The sequence below is a fragment of the Lithobates pipiens genome, unplaced genomic scaffold (genome assembly GCF_037356315.1).
Source record: "Lithobates pipiens isolate NorthernLeopardFrog02 unplaced genomic scaffold, aLitPip1_a1.2 Scaffold_27, whole genome shotgun sequence".
Classification (NCBI taxonomy): domain Eukaryota; kingdom Metazoa; phylum Chordata; class Amphibia; order Anura; family Ranidae; genus Lithobates; species Lithobates pipiens.
The window spans coordinates 204,527,973-204,555,630 of record NW_027507788.1 but is presented as its reverse complement, the minus strand read 5'-3'; the positions used below and the strand labels follow the sequence as shown (position 1 = coordinate 204,555,630).

Sequence of the window (27,658 nt, the reverse complement as noted above, 5' to 3'; positions counted from 1 at the left end):
CCTGACCAGAGCACTTTTTGCAATTCGGCACTGCGCCGTTTTAACTGACAATTGCGCAGTCGTGAGACGTAGCTAACAAACAAAATTGACATAATTTTTTTCCCACAAATAGAGCTTTCTTTTGGTGGTATTTGATCACCTCTGTGGTTTTTATTTTTTGCGTTATAAACAAAAAAAAAGGTGACAAATTTGAAAAAATAGCAAATTATTTTTTACATTTTGCTATAATAAATATCCCCCAAAAATATATAAATAAAACCTTTTTTTTTCCTCAGTTAGGCCGATACGTATTCTTCTACATATTTTTAGTAAAAAAAAATCATAATAAGCGTTTATTGATTGGTTTGCGCAAAAGTTAAAGCGTTTACAAAATAGGGGATAGTTTTATGGCATTTTTATTCATTTTATTAATTAGTTTTTTTTTTACTAGTAATGGTGGCAATCAGCGATTTTTATTGTGACTTCAACATTATGGCGGACACATCAGACATTTTTGACACATTTGTAGGACCATTGTCATTTATACAGGAATTAATGCTATGCAAATACACTGATTCCTGTATAATTGACACTGGCAGTGAAGGGGGCAGTGTAAGGGTTAATTGTGTCCTGGGGAGTGTTTCTAACTGTGGGGGGCATGCCTACGTGTGAAACGTCACTGATCTCTGCTCACAGGGAGCAGAGATTAGTGACACTGTCACTAGGCAGAACGGGGAGATGCTTGTTTATATTAGCATTTCCCCGTTCTTCACCTCTGTGAGGCGGGACCCATGACCCGACTCATGAAGCTTGCTGAGGGTGCACGCACACACGCTGACCACCTCTTAAAGGGCCACATACAGGTCCATTAGTTTGTCTGTACGAGCACTTCTGCCGACGTATATCGGCGTGAGGCAGTCGGCAAGCGGTTAATGGGACATTTCTTCAAATGAGTTGTTTGACTTGAAAAATGTATAGATTCTCCTGAAAGTGGCTAATTAAATTCACACTCCTAAATAGTAATTACTTTACAGACTTAGGCCCCTTTCACACAATTGGCCCGCTCGGATCCATCTGTTCATTTTTCAGGCAAATCCGAGTGGGCCACATGGGCTGACACCCGCCTGCCATCCGATCCGCCGCTCAAAACAGACGTATGGCAATACGTTCAACAGCCGTCCCCCGGAATGGATGAAAATGGACACACTGTCCATTTTCATCTGATCTCCCCATAGAGAACAATGGGGCTTTGACAGTCCTTCCCTGCACAGTGAGCGGAGACAGACCTGTCATCCGCCTGCTCAGCGGGGATCAACGGAGTGATGTCCCACAGAACTGGCGGAGTCCATCCAGCGGATCCGCCCCATGTGAAAGGGGTCTTAAACTGACAGGTGGACCCGATCAGACCTCCCCTTCTTATCAGGTGGATCTAAACAGGAGGCATTCATATAGACAGAAGGCTAGAAATTTACTTGTGTCCATTTACAGCCTTCTGCCTTCAGATCCGATCCAGCCTTCCAAAAAAAAAAATATATATAAAGGGTGTCCGCCCTCTTCAATTAGGCGAATTGGAGGTTAGTCAGGTGTGAACAGACAGTGTCCATCTACTCCTGGCTGACTATAGAGCAGAGCAGGATCTGTCTGTGTCCACTTTGCAGAAAGACACAAATTAGTCATCCTCCCAAAGGGGATCTGTAAGCTGATTGGAACAGAATCCACCCAGTGTGAAACGGGTCTAAATATCAAGAACAATATACAGAAACACAGGCATATCATGTATCTCTTTTTGCAAAAAGAAGCCTATTGTTCTCGGTAATGTTAGCTGTGGTGCACTTCAGAATGTTGGTTTAGTGGGAGATTTCATTTGTATGCTCCCTGCAGGTTTTCTGCATGAATTCATGTTTTCTGCATCACTTAAAGTACATACCATTAAGTCAACTATTATTTACCTACAAAATCTTCCCTTTACTTTTTTTTTATACAGAATGTGGATGGTAATAATGTTTAATTGCTGTCTTTGCCCCCATTGGAAATATATTCCTGCGCCTTCTTCCCCATCGTCTTTGCCAGCTGTCACTGAAACAATTCACACATTAGAGAATAACTCAACTCTTCTATTGCTATCTCAGTGTTGATTTCATATTTCTCCTCACATTCTGTCTTAGTGACATTGGTCACCATGACAAATAATGGGGGCAGATGTCCAAATAGGAACAAAGAAAGCATTCATAGTTTTACAGAGGTTTAAACCCTAAAGCCTCATGCACACGATTGGATTTTCCGAGGGGAAAATGTGTGATGACAGACTGTTGGTGGAAAATCCGACCGTGACAAATCTTGTATGGCAGGTTTATAAATTTTCCGCGGACAAATGTCTGTTGATGGATTTTCCGAGCGTGTGTATACAAGTCCGTTGGACAAAAGTCCAAAGTACAAACATGTATGCTCGGAAGCAAGGATGAGTCAGAAGCGGTCGGTCTTGTAAACTAGCGTTTGTAATGGAGAATTAACATTCGTGACGTGGCAAATTATGAAATCTTGAAATGCAGCACACATTCTCTTCTTCTTTAATGGGATAATAATGAAGCTGCTTTGCTGGTAATACTGATGGAGTTATTGCAAACAGATTTTCAAAGGCTTTTATTTTCTAGTGATATCAAAAATAAGATTATTATGCTTTTTTTGGGGGGAGGCAAGTTAATACAACACCATTTTTAAGATCAAAGATGTTGGTGTCCCTTCTTAATTTTACATTGTATTTTTTTTAAATGTAACTGCCTACTCCCAAACTGTCATTTGAAGTAAAACACATAACCAAGTATTATTCTACAGATTAAAAGAAAAATAAATAAATAAATTAGTCATGCTATCTGCCAATAGAACTAAAAAGTGCATTCTATGCATCCAAGATTATAGAAAATATACAAAATCAAATAATTATTCAACCAAAAAAATAATGTCAAAGCAATAACTCCAAGGCCAATAATAAATAACATGTTATCTCCTCTGATTCCGCAACATGGATGGTTGACGAATGGCCATTCAGAAACAAACTGTGAAATTAAAAGTGTGAAACGAAAAGTGCGAATCAACACTTAAACGTCTACTAACACAAAATTAGCAGAAGGATCCCAAAGGGTGGCGCTAAAGTTCTGAAAAACAATGCAGTACTTCACTACGTTCTTAACTGTTGGTCAACAATTGTGTGACCGTGTGTGCGCAAGACAAGTTTGGGCCAATGCCATTCAGACAAAATTCCATTTTGTTTGCCAACAATTCGAGTTGTGTATGAGGCTTTACCTACTCTATCCATAAGAATACCTAAACAGCTGTTGCATTTAATTGGATTCAGCCAACAGTTTTCCAACCCAGTTTCTTCAATTTCACCAAATTTGTTTAGAGCATATCCACATGATAGAAAATACCAAAAATCATGAAAGCACTGTCCTGCAGGAACTTTACGTAATTCAATAAACAATCATGTTAAAGCATGTATAAGATTTTAGTGATTGTTTTTACATTTACTTTAAGAGCCTATTTACGCCAGGTGTAGTGGGATGCATTTTGAATTCCCACTGCATATAAGGTCCAAAATCCATGTTATCTAATGGGCATAGTTCACACTATTGCAGTATAATTCAGTGGAGTGAAAACGTAAGAAAGCTGCATTTTTTCACACAACAAATGCATGTAAATGCATGTAAGCCCTGCTCCGTGTGTGTAAAAGGTCAAAGAAGAAAGGAGAATGAAGTGACCTCAAAGGACATGCAAGCAGACAAGCCCCTAAGCCCTTGTACACACGATCGGAGATTCCGACGGAATGTGTCCGATCGGAGCGTTTTATCGGATATTCCGACTGTGTGTGGTATGCATCGGACTGTTTCCGTCTGAAAATATCCATCGGACCAAATTTTCCAACTTGCCGGAAATATTTTCCGACAAAATGCTCCGATCGGACATACTCCGATCATGTGTAGAGAATTCCGATCGGACAAAGTGCCACGCATGCTCAGATCAAATTTCTACATCAAAGCTATTGGCTACTAGCCTGAACGTAGTCCCGTCGTAACGAAATAACGTCATCACGTCGGATTTTCTAACAACTTCGTCCGACTGTGAGTATACAACAGTTTCGGACAAAATCCGTCGGACAAAATCTGATGGACAAAATCCGACGGATTTGGTTGTCGGAATCTCCGACCGCGTGTACAAGGGATTAGGCTGCATTCACACCTGAGCGTAGCGTTTTCAAGCAGAAAATCGCCCGAATTTACCGCAATTTTGCGGCGGTTTTTGCTGCGTTTTTTACCGCGATTTGCCGCGATTTTGTGCAGGGCAAAAATCTGCTCAATTCGAGCAACAAAAAAGGGTCCGGAACTTGTTTGAGCTTCAGGCGTTCGGCTTCAGGCGACATGGTGTGGAGATGTGACCCATCTCCATTGAGAATAATAGATTTTTTCCCCTCTAGCGTTTTGTAGCTTCAGGCTTCAAGCTACAAAACGCTCAGGTGTGAATTGGGTCTTAAAAAACATTTAGGAAAATCACATATACATGCCTGTAAAAATGTACATTGAATGCACATAAATGTGCATGTAGAAAACATATTGTTTCTGGTGTGAATAGGCTTTGAATCTTAACAATAGTGTGTTACCCACACGGCAGCACAATAAAAGAGGACATATATAATGGATAGTCTATTAACTGACCAATTTAGGCATGGATCAGCATACCTCAAAGAGACAATAAATAGCAAAGGATTTAGGGAAAGACCTCTAAATAAAGGAGGCACCACATGCAATCCGGGTAGTATGACTAATATTGACGATCTTTATTGGTGACAATTAATAATATTTGTAGTGAAAAAACATTACATGACATAGACTAATTCTCCACCCAACACCGTTAAAAACTTGACACCATTGTCAGTAAATAAAAACATAGAGTCTGGATTCAAAAATTACTATAAGCTTTAGATAAATCACCATGTCGCTTTACGCTCAGTTTTTACCCCTCCATTTAAAAAGTGAGCATTGCTTTTAAAAGAGAAGCATGGGATTTTTTATTCTTTTTATCCCATAATCATATGTACCTAGGTGGATGCTGCACCTGTCCCCCATCACCTCTTCATTGAGAACCGAGCCACCTAACACCACCGATGGCTTGGTTCTCTCACCTCCCCCAGCAGAGAGCTGTAGACTGTCAATCGACAGCTCTCCCGCTCTGCTCCTCCATGCTCACTGGAGCAGTGAGCTGTGAAGGTGCGGGAGCGGCCATCTAAGTCTTTCTGTGGCTTGCTGAGAGGCTAAGACGCCTATCAGTCCAGGCACCTGGCAGATCCAGACTTCCAGAGTCAGGATGACGGGGTGTCTGGACTGATCTTGGTGACGTCAGCAGATCTTGGTGACTTCAGACCACTCTCTGCTGAAAATGGGTCACAGGAGCACAAAACGAATTGCACTCCTGTGACCCATAGGAGAAGCCCAACCCGAATTAGCTCAAGCCGGACTTCTCTTTTTCAATAGCATCATTTAGACAGTCAATAGGGGAGTATAGCAGAGCACAAAGCTAATTGTGACCACTCTCAGAGCAATTAAACAGCAGTATGTTTGTAATGTTAAAGTTCTGCATGCTCTCTCCAACACCTATAGTTAACAAAAAGCGCCATTCACATGGGCAATTACACATGTTGCAATATCCAGCAGAAAGAATCTGCAGATTGCTTAAAGCAGAGCTCCACCCAAAAGGGGAATCACTGCTTGTTATCTTCTCCTCCCCCTCAGGTGCCACATGTGACACCTTTCAGGGGGAGGGTGGAGCGGGTACCTGTTTTTGACAGGCACCTGCCTCCACTTCCAGGAGACCTCACCGTGGCGAGGTTCCTCGGAAGTTCGGCCCCCCTCCTGCTTCCACCACCACCACGTCATTCAAAAGAGCAAAATGCTTCGCACAAGCATAGTAGGGAACTGTCTGTGAAGCTGCAAGGCTTCACTGCTTGTTTCCCTTACAAAGAATGGCAGTGGAAGCATTTTAGAGGCAACTGAAAAAATTGGCTGGGGTGCCCACATCATGGGATCTCTGGGCAGATAAGTGTCCTAATAATAAAAATCAGCAGCTACAGTATTTGTAATTTTTCTTTTTTTGGTAGGAGGCTGGAGCTCCACTTTAAGCTGGAATTGACATATATATGTATAGCTGCGTTCTCTGAGCCCATACAATCACACAGTCAGCGATTACCTGCGGTGATTGAGGCTAGATTCACACAAAGCAAGCAGGTCAAATCCAACGAAGGAATCTGAAGATTCCCGCAGATGGAAATTGCAGCATGTGTAATTGCCCATGCGAAAAGAGCCTAATGATGGCCTAGTGGCACACGCTTTGATAAATGATAACAATTTTTTCCAATTGATCACTTCTTATAGGAATAATAATAATTTATAGTCAAAAATGCATTTCAGCAATATGACACAATGGGATAATGCCATTATACAGTAACGTATGATTGTAAGTTATATATTGCATACCTGTTTCAACCAGGCAGTCTCATAATCTGATCCATCAAAATGCAATCGTGCCATCAACAAAGTAACTTAGTGCTGCCAATTGATGCAAAACAATTAATTGATTTCTGTCCTTGGCTAATTAACCCAGCTAATCTAAACTAAATCTAAATTGACTAGGAGGGAGTTATGGTTATTCAAGTGTTTGTGGATTCAATAATTTTGATCAAGACTTGGCATGGATCTTATAAAAAAAAATGGAGCATGCATGGCAAGTGTTGACGAGTGTTGACGAGAGAATGAGGTCCTTAGGGTTAGTGTTAAAGTGATTGTAAAGGCTAGTTTTTTTTTTAAAATAACAAACATGTTATTCTTACCTCCTCTGTGCAGTTGGTTTTGCACAGAACAGCCTGGATCCTCCTTTTCTCGGGTTCCTCTTCGCTGCTCCTAGCCCCACTCTCCTTTGAGTGCCCCTCAGCCAGCAGCTTGCTACAGGGGGCACCCAAACCGAGTCACAGATCACGCGTATCCATTCAGACACAGAGCCCCAACCTGGCCCTACCCTCTCTCTCCTCTGATTGGCTGATTGACTTTGATTGATAGCCGTGGAAACCAATGGCACCGCGCTTTGTCTAGTGTCACGTACACACGATCGGAATTCTCGTCGGAAAAAGCTCTGCATGGCCACTATAAGTGTTGACGAGAGAATGAGGTCCTTAGGGTTAGTCTTAAAGTGATTGTAAAGGCTAGTTTTTTTTTTTTAAAATAACAAACATGTTATTCTTACCTCCTCTGTGCAGTTGGTTTTGCACAGAACAGCCTAGATCCCAGACACAGAGCCCCAACCTGGCCCTGCCCTCTCTCTCCTCTGATTGGCTGATTGACTTTGATTGATAGCCGTGGAAACCAATGGCACCGTGGCTTTGTCTAATGTCACGTACACACGAACTCTGATGGTTTTCCCGACGGAATTCCACTCAAGCTGTCTTGCCTACACACGGTCACACCAAATTCTGATAGTTTAGAACGCGGTGACGTACAACACGTACAACGGGACTAGAAAAAGGAAGTTCAATAGCCAGTAGCCAATAGCTTCCGTCTCGAAGTTGAATCTGAGCATGCCTGATTTTTGGTGTGTCGGAATTGCATACACACGATCGGAATTTCCGATAGAAGGTTTTGCCATCGGGAAAATTGAGAAGATGCTATACATTTTTGGCTGGCGGAAATTTGGACAGCTAAATTCCAATGGAGCATACACACGGTCGCATTTTCCGATGAAAAGCTCTCATCCGTCTTTTTCTGTCCGGAATTCCGATCGTGTGTACGTGGCATCAGCCATTCAGGAGGAGTGTCCTGGATGGCTAAGGGGATCATAGACATTGCTGGAGAGAGAAGGGGCTCAGGTAAGTAATTAGGGGGGTGCTGGGGGGGGCTGCTGCCCACAGAAGTTTTTTTTATCTTAATGTATAGAATGCATTAAGATAAAAACCTTCTGCCTTTACAACTCCTTTAATTCATAATGTAAGTCTTTCTCAGGCAAAATGTTCATATTTGACCTTGTAATGATCTGACATGAAGCATAGATTCCCAGAGTACAGCTTAACAAAACAAAAGCAGTTCGGCGGGTTTGCAGCTCGACCTTAGTGCAAAGATGCGCTCCTCTTAAAATGCTCCTTGTGTACTTTTGTTTTTTTTTAACATGACACTTCACTTTAAAATGCTGTTTGGCTGCTGGGGATGACATCTGAAGTATATCACCCCTTATTAAGCTGATTTATTCTTAAAAGCGCTCTTATGCAGGATTTCAAAAAATGACACTCGACCAGACCAGCTCTTCTGACCTGTCAAACCAGCTACACAGCATGTCACCTTGGCATCTCAGTTCCTACAGCTTGACACCCAGCAAGCACACCGATCTCTAGAGTGACAGAGGGAAATCCCAAGCCGTGTTTACAAAGGCAGCTTCAAAGAAAGGCGCTAAGAGTCCTTGTATTTTACTGCCAGTGTCTGCTTTCACTTTTCTGGGAATTCATTTTTTACTATAAACATATACAGGGGAATTAAAAAACAGCCCTAACGACACTTCTCTAGGGGTAATTTCCTTAAGAATCATTTCTGGCTAATTCAAGCAAGCACTGGCACCAATGTTTGGTAACATTTCTGACGTGCAGCAGACTCAGGTAGTTCTTTCTAAAACAGAACCCTAAACCCTTACTTTTCAACCAAGGAAGCTGTCATCTTAACCCCTTGACGCTGACCTCACACAAATATGCGGCCCCACAGGACTGGGCTTTTTTACGTGTATGCATATCTCCCTTTGTGCAGCTCGCTCCCAGCACAGAGGCCGAGGTGCTAACCAGGAGCCCTGGGCCCCATACTAACGAGCGGGACCCGGTCCTCTCATGGCTGTCATCGCCTCTGATTGGCTACCAAAATGATCAATCACTGTGTAGCCAACCCCCATGTTTTCTCTTTCTGTGAATGGAGGAGAGAATGGAGGAGAGACACATCATATCTCTCTCTTTCCTTGGAAAAAAAAAAGTATGTGTAAGTAAAAAAATATATAATAATAATAAAAAAAATACATAGATCAAGGTTTGATCAGGGTCAGTGCCAGGTTAATGTTTGGGTCAAGGTCAGGGTCAAACGTCAAGGTTGGAGTCAAAGGTCAGTGTCAGTATTATTTTGGACAGGATTTTTTTTTTAAATTAGTATCAATATCAGTGTGTTTAAGATTAAAAAAAAAGCAAAACACGCACTATTATTTCTGGGCTAAACTATGGGTACAAACAACAACTAATATATACATATCTGGTATCGATGTGATGGTCAAGAGCAGAGGAATTTATCTTGGGTTGTTTTTTGGTGAAAGGTTATGGTGGTAGCAAGAATATTTTTTACTATTTTGGACCAGTTTTCCTATAACAATAATAATAAAAAAAATATAGTAGCTATCCATTACCATTTAACAGCAAATGAAAGTCCAATGTGTCCTGAAAAAAACAAGATATAATTCACCTGGATGAACAAAGTAGGTGTGATGTTATGTACAGTTTTACTAACACATGTCAAGTTGCAAAATTGTGCTTAGGCATTAAGATATGTTTTACCCTTAGGCACAAAGCGGTTAACCTCTGTTTGATCTGCAACTATCATGGTGCTGCACATGTAATCAGTTATGACACCAGCCATTTGATGGTTTCACAGTTTGGTTGAGGGCACAAGCAAGCTTTTTTGAAACCGTTTAATGCTGGGTTTAGTTCCACTTTAGGAAACAGTCACTATGGCAGTGACAAAGTCTAAAACCTCGTACACAAGATTGGATTTTCTGACGGGAAATGTGTGATGACAGGCTGTTGGTGGAAAATCTGACCGTTCGTATGCTCCATCGGACTATTGTCGGATTTTTCGCGGACAAATGTTGGATAGCAGGTTTTAACATTTTCCGCGGACAAATGTGTGTTGTCGGATTTTCCGAGCGTGTGTACACAAGTCTGTTGGCCAAAAGACCAAAAGTACAAACACGCATGCTCGGAAAGCAAGGACGAGCCAGAAGTGGTCGGTCTTGTAAACCAGCGTTCGTAAAGGAGAATTAACATTTGTGACGTGGCAAATTATGACATCTCAAAATGCAGCGCACAATTCTCTTCTTTAATGGGATAATAATGAAGCTGCTTTGCTGGTGATACTGATGGAGTTATTGCAAACTGATTTTCAAAGGCTTTTTTTTTCTAGTGATATCAAGAATAATATGATTATGCTTTTTGTTTTTTTAATTGGGCAAGTTACCACAACACCATTAGCCTGTAGTTTTTAAGATCAAAAATACAACTATGTTGGTGTCCCTTGTCAATTTTACATTGTATTTTTTTAAATGTAACTGCCTACTCCCCAACTGTCATTTGAAGTAAAACACATAGCCAAGTATTATTCTACACATTTTTTTTTATTGTGCATTAAAAAAAGAAAACAGATACAATTAGACATGCTATCTGAGAACAGAACTTGACCAAAAAGTGCATTCTTTGCATCCAAAAATATAGAAAATAGACCAAATCAAATCATTATTATTCAACCCAAAAATAAAAAAAAGCCTCATCCATGTGTCCTGCTTCTTAATATAGGGGTCAACAATGCCAAGAGTTGGTGAAAGCAGGGGTCCATCATCCAGAGATGATTCCAAAAATCATCTGGATTATTCTCCTGGAGCTCCTGCAGCAATGGCATATGACATAATTGGTCACGATTAATAAAGCAACCAGTTTTTTGTCCAATAACTCCTCCTCCTCCTGTTCCTGGACTTGGGTCAAAGCAATAACTCCAAGGACAATAATAAATAACACGTTATCTCCTCTAATTCTGCAACATGTCTGGTTGACGAACGGCCATTCAGAAATGAACTGAAAAGCACAAAATGAAAAGCACGAAATGAAAAGCACAAACTGAAAAGCACAAAATGAAAAGCACAAACTGAAAAGCGCTAAATGAAAAGCGTGAAATTGAAAAGCGTGAATCAACATTCACCAAACTTCGACTAACATGAAATTAGTAGAAGGAGCCCAAAGGGTGGCGCTAAAGAGTTGAAAAACCACGTTGGAAGTCACTATGTTCGTGTTTGTTGGCTGACAATTCCTTGCTGTTTGTGTGCAAGACAAGTTTGGGCCAACCCCCTTTGGACAAATGTCCACTGTTTTGTTGGCCGAAAATCCGAACGTGTGTACGTGGCTTTAGTAGTAGGAGCCAACACTCCTGTGCTTAGCATTACCCCTGAGGAAGACAGGTAATTCCCTGGGTCGACACACGTTGGAGATGGGACAGGATGGTGTTGTTAGCAGCAGCAGCTCTGGTGCTGTCTGTGGAGAACCGCAAAATGGAACAATATCTCCATGGGTTTACACAGATTTGCCTGTTAATGTTTGGTGCACTGTCAGCACCTTGAATATGTGAGTACCCCTTTTTATGGGTTTTTTAATAAAGGATTTTAAATGGTAGTACACTATGCAGTTTGTTTCTTTCTCTGTTACTATGAGGATACTACTCTAGGAGGATCTAGAACACCTGAGCAGCCTTACGTATAGAGCCCAGGGGTGGTTCATTAGTGTGTATAGACCAAACTAATTGTGCAGTCACACTCTTGGAGGTGAGGGCAATCACAAAGGGGGGAGCATGGGAGTGTCAGCACCTACTACTAAGTTTGGAGCACTTTTGCACAAGAATCTTCACTTTATACTTATATAGATTATGTCTACACATTATTCATTATGGAAGGTCACCATTAAGCGTGTTTTTACACAGAATGATATGGAATATTTGCGCACATTAGCACTTTATTTTTATATGATATCTGGATTTATATGTATGTATTAGTTGCATGATACTTAGGATTGATTCACTGATATAGCACAGCACTTTATTGTTATCTGGCTATAGTCTATGCTGGTCATCAAGCCCTAAGCTAAAACTAGCTATAGAATCACAGCCCAGCAGGGACAGGGTTGACTAGAATAACTAGTATATGCTGGCAAGTGAACACAATTAAAAAAAGTAGCACAGACCTAGCTAGTCAGCACTGTGCATGTGAAATAATAACAAGGACAGGACAGGTATATTCTGTGTGTCACAAGGATTTAGATATACACTGAACAGCTGCAGTTAAACTAATAGATCATATAAATACTCGCATAATAGTCCCTTCTGGAATGAGGTTTGGCAGCAAGGACAGGATATGTGGCTGAGATTTTCTTTCTCTCTACACTACCTCCTCCTCCTTCAACAACAACAACCCAGGGACAGGAAGTGGATACATAATGTATGCACAGACATTTACATATCCAGACAGTAGAGGGCAGCAGATCCCTACAACTATAAACACAATGCTTTTTTGTGTACTTACACTAACTGAATTTAGAAAAAAAAATCATTGATGTACACCTGGCTGCATTCATCTGTGTCATTTATATCTGCCTGGAGTTCTGATTTAAAGAGGGATTCCACCAAAAAAAAAAATATTAAAAGCCAGCAGCTATAAATACTACAGCTGCTGACTTTTAATAAATGGACATTCACCTGTCCCGGGTTCCAGCGATGCCGGCAGCCGAGGCCGATCGATCTCTCGGCTCTCGGCTGCTGCCGCCACCATTCTAGGTGAGGGAATCAGGAAGTGAAGCGAATCGGCTTCACTTCCCAGTTCCCTACTGCGCATGCGCGAGTCGCGCCGCGCAATAGGAAATCTCCGCGCTGTCACTGGGACCCGTGTGTCCCAGCAGACAGCGCGGCAGGGCAGGAAATGGCGTAGACTCCCACGGGAGTCTATGCCCGGAAGTGGGTGTAAATACCTGTCTTTGACAGGTATCTCCACCCCCTCCCCCCTGAAAGGTGTCAATTGTGACACCGGAGGGGGGGAGGGATCCGATTAGCGGAGGTTCCACTTTAGGGTGGAATCCCGCTTTAAGTAATTTCTCAACTCTCAGTTGGGAGGTCTATCTTCATTATCACAGAAACATTGATATGACTTCCAATACAGTACTGAGCAAATATAGCCTGGTACACATGTAAAGTTTTTTTTTTTTCATTCAACCCAGTGGGACAAACAAAAAACCCTGAGAGATCGCTATACTAACACTAGTGATGTTATTATGGTGATCTTCTCTGCTGTACCTTTGTGCTTTGGCAGAGGGACTGCTCATTGGCTGCAAGCACTGATTGGATGCTGGTTTTCCATCATGTCCCTTCAATAAATGTCATGGTTATTCTCTAGATCTTCCTGTGTTTGCTTACCTTCCCTCCATGTGTTCTGACTAAGAGGCCAGCCACTTCCACCTGGTGGTTTTTATAACTTCTCCTCTAAGCATGGCTCCACCCCAGGCCCTATCCGGAAACCCTATATTAACCTGTGCACTGCAAGCCAGCGGTGCTGATCAACCATTGTGTGGCTTCCTGTTTCCCGTGTGCTCTACGTTTGACTCTGTTACCGACCTTGGCATGTTCTCAACGATTCCTGTCTGCTTGTGACTTTGACCTTTTGCATGTCCCTGACCATCCCTGTCTGCCTGTGACCCTGAACCTTTGGCGTGTACTCTGTTGTTCCTGTCTGCTAGTTGCCCTGACCTCTGCCGTATCCCCTTACTATCCTTGTCGTTCCAGCCTGCTGCTTCCTTCTCCTATAGTCTACTGTGAGCATGAGCTGTGAGACCCTAGGGGCCACGACCTGGAGCCAGACTGCAGCGAAGTCCATCCTCACCACTGGAGGTTCTGGCGAACACCAACTGGCTCTTAGACTCCACGCCCTGCGGAATCTATGCTCCAGCTCTCAATGGGATCTGTGTTAGTGATCCTGTAGACCTATGTCCTGAATCTCCCGGGTACAATACGCAGCAGTCAGTCCTAAGGTTCATTACCTAGCGGTGCACTTCCGACTCCTATGGAGTGCATCTGTCACCTGGTCTCTAAAAGGTGGTTTCTGACAGCAGTGCACACTCACCGAATGTGGGCTGATTACTGTTGAACCAGTAGATAATTGGACAATATTCTGTACATGTGTACCCAGCTTATGTCCCTGACCATCATCTGGAACATGTTACTGATGGCAGCTCCAGAAGAGTAAAGAGTAACTGTTCCCAAAGTCAATGGAGTAAAATCCCAATCAACCAACCCTGAAATAATTTTTTTTGAGTAAAATTACTACTTGCTTATCAAGATCAGAAAAAAAAACTCAATTTTGGTAAGAAAAAATTAGTCAGTCATACTAAACCCAAAATCTGACAAATCAACAGTATCTCTTCAAAAAAAAATAAAAAAAATGTTTAAATAATATATACAAGATAGACAAGTGATTATTGGTATCTTCAAAAATATATTTCTTATATATGCAGGTATTATTCAGTCATATATCTGCACATGTGGCCATTGCTGATAGAGATTAGTAAAGTAAACTGTCTGTTTAAGGCTGGATTCACACCTATGCATTTTTAGTGCTTTTTGCATTTTGCAGGTTTGCACTACAGTCGATTTAACATGGTTTCCTATGGAACACGTTCTGTAGTGCAAATCTGCAAAATGCAAAAAGTATTAAAACTGCATAGATGTGAATCCAGCCTAATAGCTATTTATTCTCTTCCTCTCTCCTTCATTTATCATTTAAAGTCTAGATAAACAAATCAAAGCATATTGTCATTCAAATATAAAGATTCTTAGAACATTTTGATAAATTTAGGGAAGCCAAGCAGGGAGCTTCTCTGTCTCTAAACTCTATACTGTGTTTATACACATAAATGATCTGATTATACTTTGCTGACACTAACTGGCACTTTTTAATGTGGTGTTTAACAGGTGTTTTATTCCTTTTTGGACTGACGTGGCCCTTAGATGAAAATTATATACATGGATCATTAAACATTATAATTTTTTTAGCATTTTGTCCGCCCGCTTGTGATACTCACTCTGCGAGCTGTGAGCTGGGAAGAGAGGATGAGGAATCATTACCATCGAGGCAGGTACCCACCGGGGCCAGACCATTACGGCCGTCCAGGAGGAGGGTTTCCACCTCACAACAGACCAGATCCTATTAATCAGGAGCGAGCCCAGTTATATGACAGGAGGCCTTTGGATCCAGCACTTTCTATGCATAGTATGGGCCTAAAGACAGAGTTTAAATAGGAGGAACCTGACCCTGGTTACTGGAGCCAAAATGCATCTGGTCCTCCACAGTCCTTGCAGAACCGCAAAAGACCATTTGAGGAAGAGGGATGGGATGCTAAAACACCACAATGGCAGAAGAGCACAGTCCCCAAAAGGTTGTGGAGGGGATGATGAAGATAATCCCTTTGATGAGAGCAATGTTGTCTTGGATAATTATAACAGTGATCTGCACTTTAAACTCAGCAAAGACTGCACAACAGGTTTTCCACTTACCATGCAAGGGCTTGCTTACCTGTGGTCTGGAGCTTGGGAGACACATGGGGTCAGCAGGGGTTGGGTGTGCTTTGAGATGAAGGCTAAGGAAGAAATTGCATTTGGGGAACTTCCATCCAATGAGCCCAATCCCCATGTACTATGTGTTGGGTGGTCCCTGGACTCCTGCACTACTCAGTTAGGAGAGGAACCATTTATGGTTATGGGGGAACAGCAAAGAAATCTATGAACAGCAAGTTTGAAAACTGTATGGAAACCTTTGGAGAGAATGATGTCATTGGATGTTTTATTGATTTTGAAACACATGGAGACAGAGATGTCCCTCTCTGAAAATGGACAGCATTTAGGCACGGCTTTCCGTGTGACCAGAAATACTATAGGCAGTCAAGGCTTATTCCCCCACATACTAGTGAAGAACTGCTTTGTGTAGTTTAACTTTGGGCAGAGAATTGAACCTTTCTGCAATATTCCACTAGGCTTTACTTTTATTCAGCATGTGCCCCCCTTTGAACTAATACGAGGGACACCAGCCCCCAAGAACAAAGGAGAGCATGAGAGGACCACCTGGTGGCAAAGAAGGCAGAGGAGATGGAGCAGAGAAGAAGGAGGCTGAGAATAATTTCAGCACTTTGACAACTGTGGCCCTCCTGGAGGAAACGGGAGGATTTTGTGCTAGAGGTGGAGGAAGGCATGGACCTGGGTACAGAGCTGGTGGAGAACAAGGTCATGGCTTTGGCTAAGGGGAAAACTCAGAAAGTCGATTGGTCAGGAGGCTCTCAGGATAATGGTTCTGAACATAGAGGAGGCTTTGGCCATAAGAGCGAGGAGCACAACTACAGTCCAGGAGGAAACCAGGGTAGCATGGTGGTGGTGGGCACTCCTTAAGTTTGTCCCATAGTACACCAAGCAGCTATGGCCAACAGTCAAGCTTTGGACAAGACAGCTATGGCCACAATGGTGGAAGTGGCTACAGCCAAGGTGTCAGTTATGGACCAAGCAGTGGGGGATCTAGCCAGAGCAGTGCCACTGGCAGCTACATTCAAGGAGGTGGAAGCAGTGGAGGATATCTTGGTGGAAGTGGTGGAAGCTATGATCAAAGCAGTGGAGGTGGCTATGGCCAGGGAAGTGGAAGCAGCAGCAGCTACAATCAGGCCAGTGGTAGCTACAACCAGGGAAGTGGAGGAAGCTATGGTCAAGGCTCTGGAAGTGGAGGTGGCTATGGCCAGGGTAGCTGCAGTGGCTACAACCAGGGTAGCGGAGGTGGCTACACTCAAAGCAGTGGGGGACTCCTCCACCAAGCTCATCGTCCTCAAATTTTTCCTATAATCAGGTAAGCTACAGTTAGCCATATCAACAATCTTATGGTGGAGGCCAGCAGTGGAACCAGTTTTTGGTGCCAAGAACAGGCCCAGAATCCTAGTCAAACACCACACCAAAGCCAGTGGAGCATATATAATTACGGAAGTGGCAGCGATGATGGCTATGACCAGTCTAGTTGATATGGAGAAACCCAATGATATTCTCTAGCATTCAGTCTCCAGGAAAATGACACTCTGTTTTTGTCTTGTGCCAGGACTGAAAGATCTTAAGCCATGTTGGATTATCTCACTATCTTTGCTATCCAAACAAATACAGACACTTGTGCAGAGTCTGATATGGAATAATTGTTTGTTAGCACCAAGTCAAATTACTATGTTAAGGATTTTATTGTATCTGAACAGGAATCCATACAGTGAATAGAATCACTTTTAGCTAGTAACTGTCCATTTGAAAAGTGTTTCTATGGAAAAAAAAAACACACTTTCTGATGCTTGGGGGGGGGTGTTGCATGCTTTCTGCCCTCCCAATCCAGGCAACCCAGGCTGCATACCTAGATAAGGGTCTTAGAATATTAAGGGAGCCCCTGCTATCAGAAGAGGCCATGTCCACTGTGATGACTTGATGTCTGAGTCTAGATGCCATGTAGGGATAAGCTTCGAGTTCGAGTCGAACATTGCCTGTTCGCCGAACAGCAAACAATTTGGGGTATTCACTGCAAATTCGAAAAGCTGCAGAACACGCTGTAAAAGTCTATGGGAGAAATCTAAAGTGCTAATTTTAAAGGCTTATATGCAAGTTATTGTCATAAAAAGTGTTTGGGGACCTGGGTCCTGCCCCAGGGGGCATGTATCAATGCAAAAAAAGTTTTAAAAACTGCAGTTTTTTCAGGAGCAGTGATTTTAATAATGCTTAAAGTGAAACAATAAAAGTGTAATATTCCTTTAAATTTCGTACCTGGGGGGTGTGTATAGCATGCGTGTGAAGGGGCGCATGTTTCCCATGCTTAGAACTGTCCCTGCACAAAGTGTCATTTCTGCAGGAAAAAAAAGTAATTTTTCACTCACGGCTATAATTTATTGTTGGCTTCCCATAATACAGAGAACAGTCATTGAAAGTCATTGATTAAAAAAAAAAAGTATTACCAGGCCCTTCACATCTGGTATGGATATTAAGGGGAACCCCGCGTCAAATAAAAAAAAAATAATGTTGGGTTCCCCCCAAATATCCATACCAGACCCTTCAGCCCAAGACCAGTTGAAGACAGGCAAGAATAATTAACTTAGGGGGCCAGTGGTAAAAACTAGAACCAGAGGGGAGGAAGAGTAAATATTATGCCACGTACACACGATTGGACTTTCCGGCAGACTTGGTCCCGCGGACCGGAATCCATCAGACAATTTGATTGTCAGATGGACCTAGAAATAAAACATGTTTCAAAGCTATCCAACGGACTAAAAATCGGGAAAACCATTTGTCTGTGTGCTAGTCCGACGGATCAAATACGACGCAAGGGCAGTTATTGGCTACTGGCTATTGAACTTCCTTGTTTAGTCCCGTTTACGTCATCACGTTAAAAATGAACGGACTTTCGAATGGATTTAGTCCGGTCGTATGTGGCCAAGTACATTTAGTTCAGAAAGTCAGCCGGACCTTCCCCGAAAGTCCGTCGGAAGACCGTTGGACCTAGTCCGTCGAAAAAGTCTGGATGTGTGTACGCGGCATAACTCTGTTTTCTACTATCTCCTAAAAATAATGTGCAATATATTCTTCAACAGCTGGAAATGTGGGCATTTAATTATTTGATAACGGCCAATAGCAATGCTTCAAAGCAGTTAGGTAGAGTAGCTTGCTTCCTTCCTATACGGAGAAGCAGTAACTGCAATTAGCAATGGGCATATATGAAAACAGAGGCTGTTAGTAGAATATCTATCTGTTTAAATATTTATTTCTGCTTCTTCAATTGGACTTTAAGGCCAACCCTGTGCTTGGTTCTCTCAGAAGTCTGGGGATTTATCTGTATTTCTAGTATTACCGTTACAGTGTTGGAAATGTTAATGCAGATGCAAAGTGATATACATGTATAAGCTAAAAGATCTTTGGAAGGATTGTAGCTTGGATAATTTTGCATGAACGCCTATTAAAAATTCATACTGCTACCTATTTATGGTGCTCGGCACATTTTTTTCTTTTTCTGCTTGATTAACAAGTAAAGCTGTCGGCTTGCCCTGAAGTAACAGTGATACATTAGTAAATGCTCAGTAATCGCTAACATTCCATGGAAGCCGACTTTTCAGATAGCTGCCAGTGCTGTCTCTTGTGCTTTAAATTTTTCCACCATGTGTATCATTTACGGGCAGAACGTCAGTTATGACTTCAATTAAAACAAGAATGACAATCAGATAAAGCCGTTATTGTGTTAGAAACATCTAATTTGCATGAAAGTCTCTTGAGCACGTTGAGAATAGATTATACTGATTAGTGGGAGATTAAATCAGCTGATTATTTTAAAATGTTCTTGTTTTTAATTATTTCACAACCTCTCAAGAAACCCTGGGAGCTCAACATGTCTAAAATGAGCATCTCATGCTAATATTAACTGGGATAACATAGTCCTAAGGGGCAGCTACATTGTATGCTTGAGAATATGGTCATATACAAGACAGGATTTATGACAGGAACCTAAAGTCACAATATCTATACAAACTTAAAGATTTTCCTGATTTTGGACAAACTGATACTATGGTTCTGAGTATGCAGGTTTAATAAAAGCTGAATTCCAGGATAAAACGACCTAATCTTAAAACTGTCCCATGTCTAATACCTCTAGTCTAGTCACGTGATCTTTTCTCTCTCAGCTATTAGCGGCTTCATGGGAGAGGAAAAAGCGCCAACAGCGCATGGCCCATAGTATGCCTATAGGTGATGTTACCACTTAAGCCCCGTACACACGAGCGGACTTTTCGACATCCAAAGTCTGACGGAATGACTCCGTCAGACTTTTCGATCGTGTGTGGGCTGCAACGGACTTTTGATTCGCAAAAGTCTGACAGACTTTAGAAAATGGAACATGCTTCAAATTTTACCGATGGAACTCCGCCGGACCCAGTTCCTACCGAAAAATTTGCTCGTGTGTATGCTATTCCGACGGACTAAAACCGACGCTAGGGCAGCTATTGGCTACTGGCTATGAACTTCCTTATTCGAGTCCAGTCGTACGTCATCACGTTCGAATCCGTCGGAGTTTGGTGTGATTGTGTGTGGCCAAGTCCGCTCATTCGAAAAGTCCGTCAGAACTCTGTCGGAACTCCGGCAGAACTCCTTCAGAAGTCTGTCGGACAAAAGTCCGCTCGTGTGTACAGGGCTTTAGACATTTAAGCTGTTGCCAGAGCACTCCCTCCTCTCTCCTGTAGCCAGCTACTGGCTGATACAGTGAAGATTATGTGGTCAAAGTGGTCTGAGAATAGGTAAGTATGTACATTTTTCTTCTACAGAGTAGTTAATAGGTGTCAGAAGGAGGGTAGAAGCAGTTTTAAGAGTAGATAGTTTTGATCGTCCATATACATCCATTTTTCTATATGCATTGACATCCATTTTTTATCCATAAATGGATGGATGAAAAACGGACAAATGGTCCACATGTGTGAAAGGGGCCCTGTGGACAATTAATTTTATTAGTTCAGTCACATTATTTCAAATAAAAAAAAAACTGATAAAGTTTACATCAGTTTTTCATCAGTTTGTCATTGTTTCGTCTATTTTTCATCCATTTTTACATCAGTTTTTTACATTCAGCTACAACTACTGGAGTCCCAGAGCCATTTTTACATGCAAAATGGACCGTTTGTTAATTTACATCTGTTTTTCATCCAATCCGGGTTTTTTTAGCGGTAGAAGAATAGGGTTTTAACCACTTGCTTACTGGGCACTTAAACACCCTTCCCGCCCAGACCAATTTTCAGCTTTCGGTGCTCTCACACTTTGAATGACAATTACTCAGTCATGCAACACTGTACCCAAATAAATTTTTTGTCCTTTTTTTCCCACAAATAGAGCTTTCTTTTGGTGGTATTTGATCACCTCTGGGGTTTTTATTTTTTGCGCTATAAATGAAAAAAGATCGAAAATTTTGAAAAAAAAACCCGCATATTTCTTTGTTTCTGTGACAGAATTATGCAAATTATTAATTTTTCTTCATAAATTTTGGCCACAATTTATACTGCTACATATCTTTGGTAAAAATAACCCAAATTAGTGGATATTATTTGGTCTTTGTGAAAGTTAGAGAGTCTACAAGCTGTGGTGCGAATCGCACAAAATTGATCACATCTGATGTACTGGTGGCCGATCTCACTTCTTGTGACCCGAACAAGTCAGGAAAGTACAAATACCCCCCAAATGACCCCTTTTTGTAAAGTAGACATTCCAAGGTATTTAGAGGCATGGTGAGCTTTATGATGTTGTCATTTTCTTCCCACAATTCTTTGCAAAATTAAGATTTTTCATTTATTTTATTTTTTTCCACAAAATTGTCATTGTAATAGGTTATTTCTCTCACATGGCATGGGTATACCACAAATGACACCCCCAAAAAAATTCTGCTACTCCTCCTGAGTATTACAATACCACATGTGTGGGACTTTTTCACAGCCTGGCCACATAGAGAGACCCAACATGCAGGGAGCGCCATCAGGTGTTCTAGGAGCATAAATTACACATCTAACTTGTTGACTACCTATTACACTTTTGAAGGCCCTGGAGCACCAGGACAATGACACGTGGCACTGATGACAGATGACACTGATACATGGCAATGATGACACTTATATGTGGCACTGATGACACGTGACACTGATGACAGATGGCACTAATATGTGGCACTGATGACAGATGGCACTTATACGTGGCACTGATGACACGTGGCACTTATACGTGGCACTGATGACACGTGGCACTAATACGTGGCACTGATGACAGATGGCACTAATACGTGGCACTGATGTCAGATGGCACTAATACGTGGCACTAATATGTGCCACCGATGACAGGTGGCACTAATACGTGGCACCGATGATGCGTGACACTGATGACAGATGGCACTGATAAGTGGCATTGATGACACGTGACACTGACAACAGATGGCACGTGACACTGACAGGTGGCACTGATGACAAATGGCACTGATACGTGGCACTGATGACAGATTGCACTAATATGTGGCACTGATGACAGATGGCACTTATACGTGGCACTGATGACAGATGGCACTGGGGACAAATGGCACTGACAACAGGTGGCACTGGGGACAGATAGCACTAACAGGTGGCACTGGGGACAGATAGCACTAACAGGTGGCAGGTAGCACTGGGGTGGATGGCACTGGGGTGGATGGCCCTGGGGCAGGATGGCACTGGGGGAGATTGCCCTGGGGCAGGATGGCACTGGGGTGGATGGCCCTGGGGCAGGATGGCACTGGGGGAGGATGGCACTGGAGCAGGATGGCACTGGGGGAGGATGGCACTGGGGTGGATAGCACTTTTTTAACTTTTTTTTTTACACTTACGGCCGCTGCAGCCGTTCATCTCTCCCCTCTCACACGCTGTCTGTGTGAGGAGGGAGAACGGCGCTGAGAGATGATCTCATATGTTTACATATGAGATCATCTCACATTGGACACGCCGATCGCGCTGTAAACGGCTGCTGTGATTGGCCCGTTTACAGCGATCTGTGACTGGCTGTGTTCGAGGGACATGGCCAGCACAAAACTTCCCCGATGCACGTCCGCGGTGGCGCGCATTGCGGAAGTAAACAACAGGATGTCCAGGGACGGCCTCCCAGATGAAAGCGCCCACTCTATGGCCGTCATTCGGCTATAGGGCGGGCGGGAAGAGGTTAAAGATTCCAAAAAACAGATGTTGATGGAAGCAGATTTGAACAGATGTAAAAAGATGATCATCCGTTTACATCCATTTTTCCATAAAGATGCATTGATGACTGTTTTTCATTCGTCAACAGATGTATAAAAAATGGACAAATGATCTGCATATGTGAAAGGGGCCTTAGTCACTTTTGGTTTTGGTTCTTTGTTTACAAACTATTACAGATTAGAGGCCTGAGGCCTAACAGTTGTCAATACCTTGTACACAGGTCCAGCATTCATATGTAAACACACAACACAGCATAACAACACTTTTTATATTTTACCAAAATATATTATATATAAATTTATGTATGTTGTTATGCATATTTTATGGTTCTCTTGGGTTTTTTTGTGCCCTAAAATTCATAAACCGGTTCCAGACTGCCTTCTGTACATTTACTGCTGCAAGGCAGCCTGGCTGCGCAAAAGGACGCACCTGCACGCCGCTTCATGCAGTAGCCTCTGGGGGCATGCACGCACTGATTGGACAGAGGGGGAGCTAATCAGCAGGGCCGGCGCCCACTCATGATCGTTCTGAGAGAGGCAGAACGACGATCTACCTATGTAAATAAGGCAGATCGCTGTTCTGACAGGGGAGAACATAAAGATCTTGTGTTCATGCTAAGCAGGAACACAAAGCTCTGTGATTCCCTAGTCAGAGCAACCTCCACACAGTTAACAAGTCCCCAATGGGACACGCTTAACCCTTTGATCGCCCCTGGTGTTAACCCCATCCCTTCCAGTATCATTAGTACAGTAACAGTACATATTTTTAACACTGATCACTGTATTATCGTCACTGGTCCCCAAAAAAGTGTCAGTTAAATGTCTGATTTGTCCACCACAATGTCGCAGTCCCCATAAAAATCACTGATCACCACCATTACTAGTAAAAAAAATAAATAAATACAAATTCCATAAAAATATCCCATTGTTTGTAGATGCTATAACCTTTGTGCAAACCAATCAATATACGCTTATTGGGATTTTTTCCCAAAAATATGTAGCAGAAAACATTATGGCATAAATTATTAAAAACATTTTTATTGGATATGTATCATAGTGGAAAGTAAAAAATATTGTTATTTTTTTCAAAATTGTTGCTCTTTATTTGTTTTTAGTCCAAAAAAGAAAATGCAGAGGTGATCAAATACCACCAAAAGAAAGCTTTATTTATGAGAAAAAAGGGACGTCAATTTTATTTGGGTAGAGCGCCACACGACCGTGCAGTTGTCAGTTACAGTAACGCAGTGCCGTATCGCAAAAAATCACCTGGTCATGAAGGGGGTAAAACCTTCCGGGGCTGAAGTGGTTAAACTGTATTTTCTCCTGAAATCAAAAATGGCCGCACAAATATTGTGTGACCAAAAAATTGCAACAACCTCTATTTTATTCTCCAGGGCTTCTGTTTAATCTCTCTCTCTCTCTCTCTCTCTCTCTCTCTGTCTCTCTCTCTCTCTCTCTCTCTCTCTCTCTCTCTCTCTATATATATATATATATATATATATATATATATATATATATATATATATATATAAATAAATTGGTTTTGAAGTGGTTACAAAATGTCAAAATGTTTTGAATTATTTTTGGGTACACTGGCATATATATTGTGGGTGTTTATGAATTTTGATTGCAAAAGTTGCAATGCACTAGCATTTTCATGGGTTCAGGTTGATGAAACCTATGTGTGCTGTATTTGTAAATAAAAAATCTGATCCGCGCAGTGTAGCAGTATTTATTTATTTTTTTTCTTCTTGGTACTGATGGATTTGGAAGGAGATCCTTGGATTTGACGGGTTTGCCATTTGAAAAAGTTTGGCCCAAAAAATTTGCAGACTTACCCAATACCCTCACTATAAAAGGGCCAGTTCACAAGTGCCTTATTGTCATTCTATATTGATAGGGAGAGCGTGTTTAAGTAAAGCTGCTCTGCCATACTGTTTATTTAATTTGGCAATGGTACATGTCACCTATGTTTTGCGTGCTTTTCATTTGGTAATAGTTTCCTTACTGGCCTTACAATTTGTCAGCTTTGAAAAACAACATATACTTCAATGGGTTTCAATGCAAAGTTTGCAAACTTCTAAATTAATTAAATTCAGTAAATACTTTTTGAAAAACAATAGTTTTTCCAAACGAGAGTTTGTATTTTTTTTTGCCTTCACTGCATTACTTGAATTATTCTAAAAGTATGAGTCAGAATAGGTATACAAGTTTAGTATGCTGTATGAGACCTGTGTGTGAATGATGAGATTTCACTTTAGGTTCAAAGTGTAACTTTTATTTAAGTGTGGGAAATTATTTCATTTTATATTGCATGAAAAGATACTTAACAATTCTATACATCTAAGAAAAAATCCAAATAGTTAAATGTGCAGCTGTATTTCTAGAGAAGAGAATTATTGAAAATAATAGCAAGATTAAACTCTTGCTCTCATTACAGAATTCTAGAATTACTTTTTAAGTACCTAATTAAATTGCTATTGGATATGGTCAGTGAAAGCAATATGAGATGCAACAGTGCAACAATTATTGTGCTGGTATAGGTATAAAATGACATTTGTATTGGGGGGAAGAAAATCAAATTTTATTCATGTAATTTCATTTAAAAGAACAGATTTTGTATTTGTTACTTAGCTTTTGGGTAATTTATCATCATTGTTCAAAACCACGTACCAATCACAAATGTGACATTTTGTTATTACCGTGTTCAAATCATAGAACATTCTTGTAACTCGCCATTCCTGATTTCAAGACACATTGATCTGCAGTTAAAGACATCTTCGTAATATAATTTTTTGTAAAAAGTAACAGTACAAAGTGAATTGTGTTATAACAGTTTAGATAGATGATGTTTAATCATTCCAAACCATTGAATGCAGTTTAAGGTTCCACTCTGAAAACTGCAAATATCAAATATGCTTATTGCATTGTACTGCAAGTAATCTAATGGAAACATAAATTAAATAGCACAAGCAGTCATCATATGTGGAGGAGACACAGTGGTTTAGTGCATTCCAAAACAAGAAAAAGGGAAAGACAATATCTATAATGTCATTAAAGGCACCACATAAACTGATGATATATAGAGGAACTATGATAGAAAGAAAACTAAGCCCTTGTACACACGGTCGGAGATTCCGACAAACAAATCCGTCGGATTTTGTCAGTCGGATTTTGTCCAACGGATTTTGTCCGAAACTGTTGCATACACACGGTCGGACAAAGTTGTCGGAAAATCCGATCTTTCAGAACGTGATGACGTAATTTCGTTTTACGACAGGACTACGTTCAGGCTAGTAGCCAATAGCTTTGGTGTAGGAATTTGATCTGAGCATGCGTGGCACTTTGTCCGATCGGAATTCTCTACACATGATCGGAGTATGTCCGATCGGAGAATTTTGTCGGAAAATATTTCCGGCAAGTTGGAAAAGTTGGTCCGACGGATATTCCGACGGAAACAGTCTGATGCAGACCACACACAGTCTGAATATCCGACAAAACGCTCCGATCCGACACATTCCATCCGAATCTCCGACCATGTGTACAAGGGCTAAGACTTCAAAGGTAACAAGTCATGAGAATATTAGGTAAAATCATGTATATTTATTCATATCATAAGAGGTATTGGATGAAAACACTTGTTAAATGCTGCCCCACTTATGTATAGACTTAATTAACATTAATCAACCCCAGATACCCCAATACTCATATTAAAGTACAGGCATGCCCCACTTTTTAGTACACAATGGGGTTTATTTACTAAAGCTGGAAAGTGCAAAATCAGGCTCACTTCTGCATAGAAACCATTGAGCTTCTAACCCCAGCTTGTTCAATTAAGCTTTGGTAATAAAGCCTGGAAGTTCATTGGTTTCTATGCAGAAGTGAGCCTGATTTTGCACTTTCCAGCTTTAGTAAATAAACCCCATTGTGTACTTAAAAGTGGGGTATGCCTGTATATTTAATTAATTCACACTACATTTTTCAATTATTTGATTAATGCCTGCCTGTTTAGGACTAATAGTGGGGCAGTAATCTGTAAAGCAAATCCCAGCATATTTGTAACATACAGTATCAGACAATAGAATATGATTTTGTATAGAATTAAAACAATCCTACCTCCTGAACAGCAATAACCCAGTTGTTAAAAACAAGACATCCCATTGATGAGTGCATCCAATTACCCAGCAACCATCAACCAGGCAATCAGGGGGTCAACTGGACCAAAAAGGCCTCATATATCACAATAATAAAGAAAATATATAATGTTGTAAAAATGCTTTGTAGTAAAATACTCAAAGCCCATATAAGATATAAGTCTTATCTATGCAATAAACTATCATGGCGGTGGGGTAGTTACAATAAATTTGAGAATTCTTTATTATCTGTTAACAGATTCCTACTTTAATTACCACTTCCTGCCCAGCAGTTATACTGCGGCAGGTTGGCATAGCTGCGTGAGCCGTCGTAGCTGTATGCCAGCAGCGTGTCCCCAGAGCCGATGCGTGTGTCTGGTGGGCGCAATCACCACCGGGCACCCGTCACGATTACTTGTGACAGAGCGAGAACTGGGATCTATGTGTGTAAACACACAAATCCTGGTTCTGACAGGGGAGAGGAGACAAATTGAGTGAAACGACAACCTTTCTCCTCCTCTAATCAGCCACATTCACCCCACAGTTAGAAATACACATAGGGAACATAGTTATCCCCTTGATCACCCCTTAGTGTTAACCCCATCCCTTGCCAGTGACATTTATACAATAATCAGTGGCTATTTTTAGCTCTGATCGCTGTATAAATGTCACTGGTCCCAAAAAAGTGTCAAAAGTGTCCGATGTGCTGTCGCAATGTTGCGGTCCTGATAAAAATTGCAGATTGCCACCATTACTAGTAAAAAAATTACTAGTAAAAAAAAAAAAAAAATGCCATAAATCTATCCCCTATTTTGTAGATGCTATAACTTTTGCGCAAACCAATCAATATTCGGTTATTGTGATTTTTTTTACCAAAAATATGTAGAAGAAGG

The 27,658-nt window shown here is 41.4% G+C and overlaps 1 protein-coding gene and 1 pseudogene across 1 annotated transcript in view; both read left to right on the top strand.

Moving 5' to 3' along the window:
- Window positions 1-27,658, top strand: part of ANKK1 (ankyrin repeat and kinase domain containing 1) — a 168,616-nt gene that overhangs the window by 50,143 nt on the left and 90,815 nt on the right. The window lies entirely within an intron of this gene.
- On the top strand, window positions 14,946-16,888 carry LOC143933329 (uncharacterized; annotated as a pseudogene).